The 16918-nt window shown below is 40.2% G+C and overlaps 1 long non-coding RNA gene across 1 annotated transcript in view; it reads left to right on the forward strand.

The window, feature by feature from the left end:
• The window catches only part of LOC142601312 (uncharacterized), a 150518-nt gene that overhangs the window by 39483 nt on the left and 94117 nt on the right, over window positions 1–16918 (forward strand). The window contains exon 2 of the long non-coding RNA XR_012834915.1: window positions 2314–2391. This is a non-coding gene — a long non-coding RNA (uncharacterized LOC142601312). The remainder of the gene's footprint in view (window positions 1–2313; window positions 2392–16918) is intronic.

Raw genomic sequence — 16918 nt, forward strand, 5'->3', positions numbered from 1 at the left:
AATTGGAATTCTGTTCTGGAGAGGAGCACTGTTCTTACACAGCAGGAAGCAGGGGTAGGAATCAAGGATACCGACAAGCATCCTGCCTTGGAGTTCCATATTTCATTTTGGATATTGCTTCCAGTATGTGGCTTACAACACAACTTATTGTTCAGAGTGAGACTCAATTGAAATCAATTGCTAATTAAATTTATGTCTAAATTAATAAATCACAACTATTCAGATCATGTTCATATGAATAATTTCTATTATGGTGAACATAATTATTAGATTCAGCATTTAATGAACCATATTGTTCGATGAAATTCTTGTGACAATTGGGACTAATAGAATATGTTAACCTTTATTCGCCTCAGCTTGACACCACATTAGACCATGAATTAATATATAAGTGCCTAGAAGAGTTTCATAATTAAGTAGCCATTGTGACTCCTTTGGCCTGTCGGATGAGTTACTTACCCCGTGTCCTTTCTTTAGAAAGCAGCGTTTGAATCAAACCAACAAGGGTCTGTGAAATGCGAACACGGTGTTCTGTTCTTTGCTGTCCCTCTGTCTGTGCAAGTAGTGTCCTGGACAGTTTGTGTGCATGCTAGTGAGATTCAATTACATGTATTACCTCCCATAAACACTTCAGCTCAGCCTTCTTCCCTTCCTCTCCACTCCCTGCCACAACCTTGACAGAAGGAAGAGCTGGGCCCTTCCAGCCTCTGTGTCTCTTAAACATATGCAAGTTCTGAAAATTACTGTGTGCTTACAAAATATTGCCCAGAAGTGCATGCATGCAGATGAGCTGTCACAAATAAATTCCAATGTTTGACTACCTTTGCTTATTTTGCCACTAAAATTGAAGAGGAGAAAGCCTGGAAACAGTTTCTCTTTGGCAGGCTAGAAGGCCAAAAAAAAAAAAAAAAAAAAAAAAAAGCTAAGAGAGAACCCAGGGGATTCAAGTCCTCTAAATGCTTTGCAAATAGGTTTACAGGGAAGGGCAAAGCTGGTACCCTGGAAGCCAGGTTCCTGTGATACACAGCTTTATGGTATCCCATGGGCGTAATGACTAGAGTTTAAACCCATGCAGCCCCATGGAAAGATTTTAAACCCCATGTGCCATGTACTAAGGGACTTTGATTTAGGAATTTAATGTGTCTTGTTCCACTCTGAGGAATGTAATCCCTGGCACTGAACAACTAAAAGACATTTGGTAACTACAAAGATATTTCCAAATGAAAATTTTTATGTTCTGGAAAAAAACCACAAAATGGTGACAACAAAAAACTGCTGAAGAAAATGAAGCAAAAGCATTGAGCTTTGCAACCTAGAAAATGAAAGCTAGGAGTCCACTCAACTTGATCCACTTGATCAAATTAAATTACACCTCTGTAGTATGTCCCAGTTTCCATCTTGCTCATTGGGCTCCGATGTATGAGTTTATCTTCTGGGACCAGCCTTTCTCAAAATTTAAAAAGATTTCCATAAAAATTTCCGATAAATACTATTGCTCCTTTTATTTTAAATAACAAGAAGGTGGGATGGGATTATCATGACAGGCACATTTTTATAGCTGGAGGATCGAAGTATTAAGGGATCGCTCAAGTGTAGTAGAAGTATAACTGAAATGAAAACAACTCGGGATCTGGGGAAATGTTCTGTATTGTTCTCCTTTGCAAAGCATCAACAAAGTGGGAAGAAACCAAGATCTATGGTTATTTATTTTTAGATTCTTTTTGCTAGCCCAGACATATATGAGCAGCAATATTTTGTGGCAGTTGCTTGTATTCTGTAACAGCAAGTAATAAGGCTCCAAGAAAATGATTTGCTAAGTAGAAGGAAGAAAGGCCAAACTTGTTAAGGAAATAATGTTACTTTCAAGGTTCTCAGGGGATATTAGAAACAATGGAGAGTAAAACAAATATTAGAATTGCATATAAAAGGTACTTGACATTTTCTTTCTTTAACGGCCCAAACAGCATTACTGCAAAATGCTGTGATGTTATTCTATTGGCAAGAATACAAAAGGGAACAGGCCTAGGAGATGCCAGCTATTCATTTTATTAAGAACTCAAAGAACAGAAAAATGAATAGGTAAATTAAATCATAATAAGAGCTGAAGAAATAGCAATGCATTTAGTTATTAAAGCCCATTTAATAGTGGAGCTTTTATAATTAAAGTGACTCACCCTGCAGCTAGCAAGAATGTAGTTTGTGTAAGTCTTCATGGACGTGCCATGCTCTTTACTCAGACTTGTCCCCATAGAAGGCGGAAGCTTCCTACTTGTATCTGTTAACATAGCTGCTTCTTTTCCTCTGTTTCTGCAGGTGCTCTGCTTTTGTGCCACAAGTTCTGATTCTAATCAGTAATGGTTCATTCACAAGCTTCTACAAGGTCAGCAGCAGGTGAGCAAACACAATTTAAACCTGATTCTGGTAATGGGTGGGAGCAGAGAGCAATATGGTGGTGTCCTTTCTTAGACGACTTTAAACAAAGATTGTAAAAGTAAGGGCTCAGATATGTGTACTAATGCAAACAGCACTCCTTTAAGGAATACTGTCCCACCCCCTGGCAAAACAGAGGATTTCACCCCATCCTGCTCTGTTCACAAACGAACGCTGGTGTCTTAATAGCAGGTCTGTCTTTACATGTAATTTCAGGCCTTGGAGTAAGGTGGGCAGGCAGTGGTGGTGAGACGTTGCGTTGTAGGGTTGGGTTTTGTTGTGTGGTTTTTGGTTTTGTTTTTGATTGTGTGGTTGTTTTTTTTTTTTTTTTTTAATAACCTTTAGTTATGAGTAGCTTTCCTTTAGAGTCCAGTGCTGGTAAGTGAAACAAGACAGGTGTCAGTTAATTCCTTTGGTCACACTCGGTTTGATACTGATGTCATGTTTTTGGTGCAAAGAGCAAGGGTTTACCCCAGAGCAATCAAGGTAGGAGTGAGGCAGAAGTGAGTAGGACATAGAAAGCAAGCTGCCTTTATCCCCATACACCTTCCATTGGCCAGAGGTGTCAGGCTGGGCATGTGGCAGGGGTGACTGCGTGCCGTGAGAAGCCCTGAAATAACTTCCCAAAGTCAGGGAGAGCAGGGTAGAAAACTGACTTGCTGAGTCGCAATCTGCTTTTGGCAGAAAAGAGATACACAGCACCCCTTGCTCAGAGCAGATTGTACAGTTACCTTTTACTCCTTTGCTAGTTGTTCACAGTTTGTTCTGTTCACACGGCCATACAGGGACGTTAGCTCACGACTTCGTTTAATGTTAAATTCAGAAGTCTTAAAATAGAAGGCAGATGCAAGGATTTTGTAAATATATTATTATTAATTAATTGTATCAAATATATCTTATATAATAAAGTATGAAAGGATTTTATAATACAGATGTTTGTCTGCACAGTCCAGGAGATTTGCATTTCCATCTTTTTCACTGAAGGTGGCCTGACTTTCAGGACAAATATTAGTCATTATTGCTGCGTTTCCACTGTAGTCTTAGCATTGGATCTCGTGGAACGGAGGACTAGCGTATTTAGACTTATAGCAAAACTGTTTACTTAAGAAACTGTGGGCCAGGCTTTGTTTCTTTGAAGTTTGGTTCTCTTACTACTTGAACTATTTTGCTGTTGTTAATTGCTGGGCTTTATTAGTTAATATATAAGCTTCTCTGTTGATTCATGTGCAAACGGCTTGGTAATTTATTTTGGATGTAGTATTATTTTGCATTACACTTTTGGACAAATATTGCTTGATGATGAACTGCTTACGCTGTTGGAATGAAGCTGACTTACTCCAGCTGCAGGGTTGCTTGGCGTTGTTTCTTTTTTCTGACCATTGTGCATCAAGAAGAAGTGATGGCAATGGTGCACTTTGTCAGCTTCTGGCCGATGGTCCTTTTCAGGCTGTGACAGAGGGACAGTTACATAGGAAATAACAGTGTGAACCCAGTTCTATTTTTCAACGCTGAATGCTTTTCTTATCTTTCTTACTCTTTTTTTGTATCAGCTGAAAGGAGAAATGGGTTGTTATTTTCTGTGCTTTAAATCAACGTCTCCCTGCTATTAAACAGCTGTAGTGTTGATTCAGAACTGAAGAAAACTGATGCCATTTTTAAATTGAGATCTTACATTCTGAGGAAAAAATGGAACCTCCATTTTACGAAACTCTTTCCATTCTCTTTCTCCTTGCACTTCAATATATGTTCAACATATATTCATTTACAGTTGTGAGATGGAAGAGGAAAGGATGGCCATAAATGCTTTTGGTAGTTGGGACAAGCGGCTGCAGGGGTGGGAGGAGGGGAAGACCTTCTTGGAGCAAAGACAATGTATGCAAATCTACAGTCTGCAGCATCACCCATAATTGATGTGGTTGTTACAGGTCTGATTTTGTTATGGTTGTCTAATCTTTGGGATTATCTTCAATTCTGCATGCAAAAGGAAGAAAAATTGTGTGTGTGTGAGACAAACTAATAGAGCTGATAGCATTATTTTGTTTGAGTTTGTGGCTGGAACTTTAGAAAGGCTCAAAGTCTTGTTATGATTTGGTCTCCACATTATTCTGTAGCCTTGAAGCTGGCCTTATCCACTCTACCTAGACCTGACAGTAATTTAATAAATCAGCAAATGTTTAAAAAATGTTTCGAAAAAGTCCAACTCTACTTAGGCATTAGATACTGATCTCACGCTGACTCCCTCAGCCCTTGTTTTGGAACATGTTAGGAGCTGGGGTAGAATATAAATATTTGTTTCATCCTGAAGGTCCGTGGTGTATTTGGAGGGCTGTAGACAAGAAATGCCCACACCTCTGCCGGGGCAGCTACCTCCCATGCTCTCAGGAAGGAACTGCAAGCCAGTCTTACCAAATCGAGGGCATGCTCTACTTGAACCGCGGCAGGTCTCCTCATGCGCTGTAGATATCTAACCCGTGGCTTAGCCAAGATCCCATCTGGCAGCCAGTTTCCTGCCACTCTAGGCCAAGGTTGAAAAGGGAGAAATCTTTGGCCTCTGTGTTATCAAATGGGTGCTGGTGTGCTGTACCCCAAATCTCAACACCTCTGAAGCTCACGTGTATAGAGCTGCCACTAAGCCTGGCCATGAGCTGAGCTATACACCCAGCTGCTTCCTCTGGCTTGTGATAATGAATTTTCATCGCAGTGGAATTTAGAAAGGAATTGCTCTGATTCTAAAGCTTATTGGTTGCTAATAATAATAACAACAATAAAAAGAGCCATTTCTTAAGGACTAAAAACTAATCAACGAATGTGTAGTTTCTGTGTCTCCTGCAGGTTCTTGTCTTGTGGGGCTGCCAGACCGCCCGAGTCACGTGACTGGCTGTCTGATTTCCGACTCAAGCTTTTCATTTCCTAAATGATAACGGATAAAAGATAAAATCTGGCACACACAGGTAATCTTTGCCATCTTAATATTTGTTAAGCTTTTTGATTTACTGAGAAGTTAAAGTCACTGCAGGTCACAAAACCTGCACATTAGATCTGCTTCATAAAACACTGTGAGTGAATGCTTTAGTCATTCATTTCACCATCTTTAAACCAATGAAGCTGAAGAATTGCACCTCCAATTTATAAATCTTTCAATTTATTTCTGATTCCAGTTTATAGGATGGGACTATATCCAGCTTTTCCCAGCCATTTGTGCATAGCTAGAGAAGAAACCTAACATATTTCTTGCATAATGGAGACTTGATCCAGCTTACATTTGTTAAATCATCCAAAAGGAAATATTCTCACTAGGAAACTTTTGCACACAGTTAACATATCCAATCTGACCTGTGTTTTAAATTTCTGCCGTTCTTCTGCATATAATCTCTCTTTCTCCCTCCCCACCCCATTACACGCACGCACCCCTCCCTCCTGTGAAAGAGAAATACGATTATCATAGTCTCTCTGTCTCTCTGTTTTGCACATCTGCTCCCCACCCTTTTTCTGAAGGAGACATATGATCCACAGAGAAATCAGAGATGATCTGAACCATTTTGCATACCTACTGCAATGGGATGTGTGGAGGCCCATGGGTAGCTCAGGTTTCACATCTGCCAGCTCTTCAGATGATGTGATCAAGGGCAGAAATAAGTGGATGATGATGATGATGATGCCACGGAAACTGGTGTGAAGGAAATGGGATCCCTCCTCCCGGAAACGTGTGTGCCCTCTAGCCCAAGTCAAGATCATTTGTATGTAGTAATAAGGCTAACACAAAGGAAAGTATTTTAAATAATGCATTATTAAAAAAAGGGAGCCTATGTCTTTAAAATACAGCATCTGAGTTATGATCTGCTTTAGATTTGGGCACGGTCTTTGACCTTGGAACGCTGACAGAGTAAAAAAGAGTGAAATGGGTCAAAGAGTCTGTCAGACAAGGTGAGAGATACTGAGCTTGCCTCTGATCTCACACCAACGTGCGGTGGTGTAACTCTATTGCCCTCTGTAGATTTATGCAAACATATGGAGAGAAAAACCTGCCCCAGAATGATTCGGTACCAAAATAGACCCTTCTTTTCTATGGCAATGTAAAAGCCTTACAGGAGGAACGCATGAGGTTCCAAAGAGTAAAGTTTTGGCTTGGATTAATGCTGCTTCCAGCCACCCTGTTTCAGAAACTTCTCTCCAATTAGCTGACCTTGATGGATAAATTCCTCCTTTTTATCTTCCTCCAACCTTTCCCATATTCCATCTCTTCTTCTCCTTGATCCTCCTGATAAAGTCAGGCTGTCCTTCCAACTGTGATCAGCAGAGCCTTTAGCCAGTGCATAGCTCATTCTCCAAGGACTCCTGATGCCAGGGGCTCCTTTCATTTTCTCTGCAAATACTTTTTAACAAATTCAAAACGCCTTATTGGGAAAGGAATGAAATACATTTGTGTGTAGTTATGTCTGTTAAACGGTGTATGCTTTTCCCCATGCAGTTCCCAAGGGACTTTTAAGCACGTTCTGTGGACAGAGCACATGGAATTGCTCAGATCTATTGTTTGCGTAGTGTGATGTTTTTCTGAGTATCAGATCCTAAGAGAGAACTAGGAACGCACGGAGTTTTTGGAGACTTCCTGGGCTGACTGGGCTAGATTCAGACTGCCCCGTTCAGAGCCTGATTTTGCCCTTGCGGTACAAGGCAGGTGTCTGGTGCTCACAAAGAGGTTCAGGGCATTTCAGCCAAGTGTTTAGGCTCCCTCCATTGTCAGTGCAGCCAGGAGAGAGCAATTCGTCATGTGGCATCAGTCAGACACTTCTGGTAATTGGTTTTGGGACAAGGCATTCAGCCCAAAGTTCTTCACATATCTGACTTGTCTGGTCAGCCAGCTTTCTTTGGATACTGTGGAAACAGCAGAGAGTGGTAGGCTTCAAGTGCAAACTAGACAAACACTTGTGTGTGCTTCAGCAACTCAAAACTCAGTCGTCCCGTTGTGGGAAGGAGGATATTAGTGGAAAACAGCCAGTTGTAGGGATATGGGTGGGCATCTGAGGGTCTCTGGTTTTCAAACTACGACCTGTGTGTCAACAAAGGAATTTCGTCCCTTTGGATAGGAAGAAGGGAGACATAGAGACAAAAACTTCAAGAAATCTCTTAATCAAAGAAGTATGCATATGTTTGCACTAGGACACATGCAAGTTAACTATTAGACGTGCCACTACCAGGTGCTTTACCCTACTGAATTGTCTGCTGTGCCATGAAACCGCTTTCTGTTTTCTTTTGTCCCTCCAACATTCAACAAAGAGACATTTTGTTTGAACCTCCCAGTTTACCTCAGAGTGATCTAGCTAAGAAAAAAACCCCTGAGAGATATGACTCCACACACATGCAAGGACAAGAAAGCAGGAAATGTACCAGCTGCTGGGGAAAAAAGAGGAGAGCGCTTGCAGTCCAGGAAGGGCTCTCAGTATTTCTTTTCCACGTGTTTATTAGTTTACTGCTCTCTGACATCTTTCCCCCAGCCACTGCTTCCATTAGATTTTCTACTGGTTTAACAGCAAACCATTACCCTTCCCCTGGCTTTGAAGCTATTGTTTCTCATACACTCCTGCCTTTGGGTTCACAAAACTTTGACTGTATTTTTTATTAGTCTTAGGTCTCCTGAGTTTTTCTGTAAGTTTTTATATTCTTCACATTTCAAGTAATACAGGCCAAATTTGAATGACCCTGGCCTCAGTTTCTAATAAGATCTTTTTCCCCAAGGTGCTGGGAAGAGAGTTGTATCTGGGGTGGAATCTTGTGAAATGCATTCATTTTTTGCATGTCCTCCACCTTAGATCAGGCAATATTGTCTCACAATGAGTTTTGTCCTGTTTCTTCTGAAGCCACAAGTTGCCCTCTACCCTATCTTGAGAAGGTTAAATTAATTTGATACTGAAATTTGGCCCCTACTTCCACTGAAAGGTTTGTAAACATGACCTGACTTTTCATTGTGTAACAAACTTCCAACCCAGAACCGCCTGGTTTTACGTCTGCTGCAAACCCTCCTCACAGGTTTCAGCAGTGCAGGTGTTGTGCTGAGCGTAGGACCACTGTTCATCCTCTTGCTTTCTTCTCTTGGTCTCTGCCTAGAAGGTGGGTAGGTGGCTCTGCGATGGACCACTGTGGGGTGGGTGCCAAGGGTGCTGTGGCTCCCTTTGTGCCCGAGTGTCCTCCCATGGTGGAGACGGGGAGGATTGGTGTGTACCCTGATGAAAAACTGCTCTGTGCCTGAGCTGCCCGCCCAGGTTGGAGAGGGGAGTTGTCACTGGTCTTGTCAGGCTGGGTCATATCTTGGGCTGGAGGCTCGGCACGGCGGCTGTCCCTCCTCCTGGCTTGGCCTTGCCAATGACATGGTGGGGGCTGACGTGGGCGGCCAGCATGCTCACATATCCCTCTCGTGAAGCATCTGTGTGGCATCCCTGAAGGTCTTGCTGAGTGAACCAAACAGGTATCACCAAAATACTTCTGTCTTGATGTATGTGACTTTTTGCTAATATTTCTCTGCTTACTGAGAGTAATTCTTGGCCTTCATAAACCAAGATTCATACTGATTTTTTTTTTTCTTCAGATATTTAGTTCTATAAAAGAGTACAAACACATGACCAAAGGAGAATTAGCCAGGTAGAAATAGTGTTACTCCAGCTTTCTTAGAGAATTTAGGACAGGGCACTAGAGGCAGATGGGAAGATTTAACTTAGATTTTCTCACCTTAAAGAATAAATCTTCAAGAAGGAAAATATTTTGGGAAGTCCTGTGACTGAGTTTTGGGAAAGTGAATTTGTCTATTCTATTTCGCACACCACAACTTTTTAAAATTGAACCAGTTTTTCTGAGCTCCTGGTGACTTTCACTGTTAAATGATTTCTGTACGCTAGCATCTCAATGTTTTCTCTCTGTTAAAACATTCTCAGGGACTCCAGCAATCAGTAAAATTACCCATCTAACTTCTTCACATAAATGAATAGGTTTCTACCCCACAAAAAAAAAAAAAAAAAAGAAAAAAGCGCTATGTGTTCACACAAGACTTTTCCAGGTAGCTTTCAAGTCCTTTGTTTTCTGCTTGGTCTTGAGTTGTCAATGTTACTGTTCATTTGCATTTCACATCTCTGAGTTAGACAATGTCCTCGGGGTTCTGACTCGTTATTGGATGCCAGAGCTAAAACTGAGCTGTACCTTCATGTTCTATTGTATTTGATGGGGGATTCTCAGCAGTGCTGTGTCTCTTCCTGTTTGGAGGATATCTCCTTTCCTGACAAAGTTTGATACCTGCTGGTGATCAAGGTGTATCACAGAGTTAACCCTCTTCCTGCCAAGCAAAATGCTGTTGTACCGTTCCGGTCCCTTTGTACGGGAAGGGCCAAAGCGTTTAAAGGAAAGTGTGGGGAATGGATGCCTGTCCTGCACAGAGTTGTAGCTGATGGATTATAGCAATCTGTTCGGGACTTCCTCTCATTGTCTGAGAAATACTGAGTGTTTACTCAGGAAAGATTTTATTAGGCACTGATCTATAGCAGTATGGAGAGCAAACTTTGCTATACTGATGCAAAGACCCTGCCTACAGCGGTGCTGGTGCTCAGATTAGCAGTTTTGTTAAAATGCAGTTCTTGCTGCTTCATACCTGAAGGTGGACAAGGGCTATTGCACTGTGGGATATAATAACAGAATCCATTCTAAAGGTCTGCTGAGGGATTGCTAAAATCAATGTAATTTTATTGCAGGCTTAAGTGCCTGAAACAAGTCTGTTAGAATACCAGTTTACTGAGACTAAGGAAGCCTGTGAAGAACCAGAGAAATCACTGTTGGAGGAAGGCAATGGAAGATTTTTGCAAACTTTGTTGGCTTTGCCTACATTGAGATGCTATGGTTGGTGGGCTTTCAAATTTCAGGCAATAAAGGGCTCATTTACAGCAATTTCAAGTTAGTAATAGTCTTCCTCTTCATTTCTCTAATAGACATTTCTTCACTTATTCTGCTGTATATTTCTCAGAATAATTCTTAGCTTTCATAAACCAAGATTCATAATGAATTGTTTCAGATATTTAATTCTGCCATAAAAAAGAAGAACATTACCCAATGGAAAATTAGATAGGCAGAAACAATATTGTTCCATCTTTCTGCCTAATTAAGGTGAATATTTAGTTCCACCCAACTTTTATATGCATGATATCATTTAATTGTTTAGTTACTAGAAAAGCCCGGAGAAGAATGTATCCAGTTTTTCTGCTTACAGAATCACTGTGATTTCCTCAGTTTGGTTCCTATAATTATTTAATAATAGATGGTTAATTCTCAGTTCCAACGAGCTGCCAGCTCGCGCTCTCTACCTCTAGGACTGCTTCCACTGTGAAAAGCAGCTCAACCAGGGACTGAGTTTGCCGGTTCCCTCCTGAATGTCTTAAGGAATCAAGTCACTGCTCATAGGATAAGCCATTTCTCCTGATAATGTTTTAGAATAGGATATATTTACAGAAAAAGCCTTTAGTTTCCAAACACACAGAAATTATCTGTGGAAGTGTAAAATGGAAATCAAATTGCAAGACTAGCATGGACTTTGCCCTGCAGCTGTCCTGGTCTGACATGAAGCTCATCGTTTCTGTCCTCTCTGCAGCAGTCATGTGTCTCATTAGAGCAGGGATAGTATTTCACATGCTCTAGTAAATACATTATTTAGGAAAAAAGGGGAGAATAAGAGTCCTTGTAAGGTGTCGGTAGGATACTTTCAGTGTCCTGTTTGGTGTTTTACCTTGTCTTTCCATACTGGGAGGTATCCCTCAAAACTCTCCTTTTGGTCTCTCCAGCCCTCAGGTATCCTAACATCCAAATACTTTGGATCTATATTTTGCTGTTTTATAGATTAGCTATTTTGCTGCATCCTCTCTGGATCCTTACCTTGTATTTTATTTCTCTTTTCAGTGATCACCTTATACTTCCTGTTGCCTAAAGCGTCCTTTTGGGTTTCACCCAGATCCTCCCTTATTTTTATTTCTTAAGGACCTCACAGAAACACAGGCCCATAACCAAACACCCTTGGCTCAGATGTCCCAGGAGACTTAGCTATTTTGTAAACATCCTGTTAAAAAAAAAAAAAAAAAAAAAAAATCCAAGAACTTTTGTATCGAGATGAATCTGATTTTAAAAAAATCCCTATTCAAAATTCCCAAATCACCAGTCTACCACGTTTCATTTGGCTGATTTTTAGAATGAAACGTACTGAAAGGTGCTCTCTTACATCAACTAATCATACCACTGGAGATGTGGAAAACCTTCCACAATTAATGTTTTGTTGAAAATGATACATTCCTGTAAGAAATGTGAGGGCCCAATTTTTCCAACAGCAGTTCCGCATTTGATTGGAAAACTCAGGTACCCCAGGGTGAACATTATGGATAAGCTTGGGATGGCCCTGCACAAGGTTATGCATGCGTTGTACTTCACTACAAATTAATAATGTCAGGTGTGTTGCCCTTGAGAAGCGTAAACAGAGATAGGTTTAAGAACATGCTTCTAGTTGCACTTTCTTCTGTTAATTCATACATTCGCACATTCAGTAAGTGGTTTTTTTTTCCCCCTGGATTGTCCTATCTTCACCCAATTATAATTATGTTGATTTTAGGTTCTTGTAATACGGTTGCGATTCTAACAAGGTTTTGTTACTGTAAGGGTAAGCAAAAACATGTTTTTGTAGTGTATTAGAATTAGTCGTGTTGCTAACAGTACGGGTTATGCGTATATTTTCCTGGATAACTAAGTTTTAAAAACTGTAATATGGCTTGCAGGTATTTTCCTAATCTTTGAAAAACAATTAAAATTTTAGAAGTACTGTATATACACTCCACACTAAATATTTTCATTATTAATGTATTGTTTGTAATAAGTTTAACCCTAATCCAATGTTTATTAAAACTGGACAGGATTTATTAAATTGGTTCAAGATTATCAAATATGTGCAGATCGTTACATATATTACATTAATTCTCTTTCCAAATATTTGCAAAATTTATTAAGTCTTTGCAAGACTTCTAAAAATGTTACATGGCACTCAAATTGCCCATATTCATAACACTGATTATAAGAATACCTGAAAACAGCATCTGAAGAATGAAACAGCACAGTATGGTGATTCCAAAATAATTTTGATAAGTTATCTTTAAGAAATGCATTTTTGTAAGGGAAAACTCCTTTAGACATTTCACCTTATTTTGCAGGAAAGTGTGAGACCTCCTCCACAGATGGGGTGATGATGCAGCTATGCGTGTACTCCACTTTTTGCTCACCCTGGTGAAACTGGGAACTTTGCCGACACCACTGTGCAATTTAGAGGAGTTTTGAGGCTGCTCAAAACCCCAGTCGGTCCTGCAGCCCCAGAGAGCCATTCTGGGAAGCATCCATGCTGACATGTTTAGTGAGGGCACTGGATTCAGATTCGGGAGATCTGGATTCAGACTTCTTATGGAAATCTGGATTAACAATATTTAGGTGTCTTGCACTAAGCATTCAAACTCCAAGATGGTGCAAATCACCAGGAGTTTTTGAAAATCTTAGTATCGCTCTTTCTGTGTCTAAATTTCTTCTCTGCAAGATAAGATGACACGGTCCTGCAAGTCAGGGCAGTTGGCATGGAGATGAGCTGATCATTGCTTCATACATTTTTGGATAGTGTATTGATCACGACCATATAAATACGTCTTGGGTAAAACAGATTTGTTTTCCCCACTAACAAGACATTTTTAATGTAGGAAATATTTTACTTCATTTGAAGTATTCACCTGAGCATTTTGTGTAATGGAAAAGATCTTGAAACTTACCAAAGCATGACTATTCAGTTTAGGGTTTTGGCTTTTCCATTGTCCATTCTCCACAGCAACATTCATCTTTTTTGCTAATAAGCACAATACAATCAGTGATGTCCAAGATGTGTTTTCTCAGGGTAAAAAAGTGGGTATTTAGCAGCAAAAGTTAAAAAAAACCCCAAACCCACAAAAACCCCAAAAGGAGAAATATGGAAACTGCACATGCAGAATGTCAACACTTCAAAAGTCATGAATGGGAAATACAGCTTTTAGTAATATAAAATATATTTCTTTTTATTTTACATTAGCGTAAAATGAATATAGACATTTTTGTATTTATGGACATACTGGTTCTGTCAGTTCACTCATGCTTGCAGTTTACCTTCACTTCACCCCTGCAATTGATACTCCCTTTGTGCTGCTCGATTAGAAATGTCTGTGTGAAGGTACACAAACACTAATAATGATCACTTGGAAGTCTGCAAATCTGTCAAGTGAACAAGTTCACTCTTCAGCTTACCCAGATGAAACCCCAGTCCTGGACTTTGATGACACAAAGCCACAGTCTAGCATTGATGGTGCTTCACGCTGTGACTTGTGCCATAGGTCCAGCCTAGGCAGGCCTCGTGCAAGCTGCAAGAGTTTACACTCAGTGCTTCGCAGCCTTCAGTAGGCGGCACAGCTGCGCTCGCTGCTTGTGATGCTTGTGAAAACACCAGAGATGATATTAATTTTCCAGTTGATTTTTGCAACCCAAATTTCCCCTGGTGGTATAAACAAGAGGAAACCACATTAGGAATCCTGAGAACCAGCTCCTGGAAAGTAAGTTCTGGCTCAATAGATAAGTGATTGCTGGGAATAGTAACATTCCATGTCTATTTTCTCAACAGATGATCAGAAACATGATCCCAGAGACTGCCAGAATGCAAAGCTAATTTATCTTTTTGTAATACTCCTTTTAGACATCTCCATTTAAATACACAATGCATTTGTCTGAAGTACACAGGGAAATATCTTCTGTTAGGGACAAGATCATTGTCTGATGCAAACTAGAATAGGACTGTGGAATTTCATTTGAGCTGTGGCAATTAACACTACTATGGGTCTCAATGTGAATGTTAATCAATCTATTTTAAGTCTGTTTTCTGTTGTATTTAACCTTTGGGTAGGCTCGTTACAGTAGACATTGTATACATCTTTTTCTGAGCTATTAATTTAAACAGCCTTCCACAGACTCTGTGTGCATTTTGCTTTGGGCAAAGAAAATGCACACTTAACATTTCTGTTCTGAACTATATTTTAAATGAACCCTTTTGTAGTTATGAAATATGTAATTAAAGCTGTATGTAACCCAGCAGAGCATTTAAATGTATGCTTAAGAGTCTGTACAGTCTTATAGACTTTCTGTGTATATTTACTAAGAATATATTACTCCTGACCTAGCCTACATTTTGTTTTTAGGCAGCTGGTACCCTGGCGTAACAGTTCTCTTGCAAGGGCATATTTTATCTAGTTGTGGGAAAATCTTGTGTTTTATTTGAGGCTACGGAGAATTCTTATCGATAAGAGTCAAACTGATGATGAAGAGGCCAAATCAGATAAACAGGATGTTCCTGCGGTTTTTCACATTGGTCATACAGTTGATTGATCGGGGGTGCATTTCTGCTCATAAAGCAACTGACTGGAGTCTTCATTAAAAAACTGCAGCTCTATTTCAAGAAAGGTGTGGAGATCCTCAGACATCGATGTGCACCCTCAAAGAGTCAAGTATCTAGGGTCCAAAAGCAGTATAGGATGGAGAGTTAGGATTCTAGACAGGGAATCACCTGCAAGCCAGCTTCTGAGACACCTTGGCCAGGTGGTGGGAATTGCAGATGAGATGATTCGTCTGGAATGACAAACTATGGTATCAAATTCAGAACCATAAGCAGGTACCACTGTAAGTGAGGAATTCAGAGGCTTTTTGCAGATAGAGAACACTGTTCTCTTAGGCTGAGGGGCAGTGTCACTTTCTCACAAAAATCCAATGACTTGTGGCACTTGCACATGAAGACAAAAGATGGGTTCTAGCCTACCGATGCCAGGTGGGGTTTGGGGTGACATTTTTTCACATCCCAGGAATATGTACAAAGCAGCAAGTTGTAAAATTTTCAGAGACCACCCCCCCTTTTCATCTCTCTTGCTGGAATGAGACTACCAGTCAGCTGGGAACTGAAGATACATGGAGACAGATGTTGTGGTGCAGAGGTAAGGTTACTCCCGTGGGGGTGAGACTCTGATTTATGGTAGCTAATTATTGACTTGAATCCATAAACTTTTCAGAAGGAAAGGATGAGAGACCTAAGCCTTTCCTCTTCTAGCTGAGTACCTTAACCACTATCTGAGGATCAGATATTTCTGGCCCCGTGATTCTTCCATTCCTGGCTGCACAGCAGTTACAAAGTCTTCTATAGCATCATGGTCTGTGCACTGTCATGGGATTTGGAGTTCAAAAGCCTCAGGCTAAAGTGAGGCCCAATATTTTGACTTTGCACTTAGATAAATGCTGGAAGCACCAGACTACTTGGCAAGAAGTAGGTACCATCACCAGTGTGAGTGAGTAATGAGTGTTTGGAATATACTTAGCTTCTCTAGGGACTTACATGCTGGGTTTTGTCTTTCCTAAATCCCAAACAGCTTTACGCAGAGATGCCCAGGTGGCAAGCTCAAGTAAAGACAGATATCCTTTGGGACATCCTCTGTAGTGCAAATATAGCCACAGTTCTGTGAGTAAATTCCTGTGCACTTTACTGAATGCTGACCTAAAATAGTGCATTGTAATATCAGAGGAAACCATTTAATTTCATCCAGTCACTTCTTTGTGGAGCCATACAAATTTGTATTTGGCTAGAACATATCTCAGCCAGAAAGTCACCTTGTTTTCATTTGAAGGATCTAAGAGATGAATCCACCATTTCATCTAGTTATTTACGCTCATGTTAAATTATGCGCCTTATTCTTCAGTTGAATTTGCCTGGCTTTCATTTGCAGATGATAGGAGCACGGTCTCACGGAGTAGCTGCAGTTGCTTTATAACAGTGGTGTGGGAATAGTTTTTCAACCCAAGCATTTCTTAAAAACAGCAAATCTCTTTTCTTTGGCTTCTCTGGAGTTCTGTAGCTTTACATGTATAATTTGTTTACTAGAGCGTTCATTTTGAGCTGAATATCACATAAATAGTATGTGTGAGTTAAACAGCTACTGGTGGAGTGGGAACTTATTGTTTATTAATTGTTCTTCTATATTTGTTAACGTTTGATCTTCTGTAACACATGATGAAAATGCATTTTTGGTGGCACAGCCTGCCCCAATTTAGATAGATCAATCTGGTATGAGAAAGGCAGCTTCATTTACTGTCCTTGACATAACTAACCATACATTAACGGGAACACTTCTTCCTAGCTAGACTTACTGTTTGTTCAGAATCTTAATAGATGGGTTTTGTGCTTATAAATTTGTCATGCTGCTTACCCTATACTTTAAGTCAAAGTGGATCTTTCTGTTGAGGATTTTCCCCCTCCTTTCCTTTTTTTTTTTTTTCTTTTTACAAAAGAGATAAGTGTTTTCATTCACCTTCTGTGACTTACAAGCTATTGAGTAGCACTTGTGCTTGAATGTCACATTATATGTATTATAGCTGATAAAGA

The sequence above is a fragment of the Balearica regulorum genome, chromosome 3, assembly GCF_011004875.1.
Source record: "Balearica regulorum gibbericeps isolate bBalReg1 chromosome 3, bBalReg1.pri, whole genome shotgun sequence".
Lineage (NCBI taxonomy): Eukaryota > Metazoa > Chordata > Aves > Gruiformes > Gruidae > Balearica > Balearica regulorum.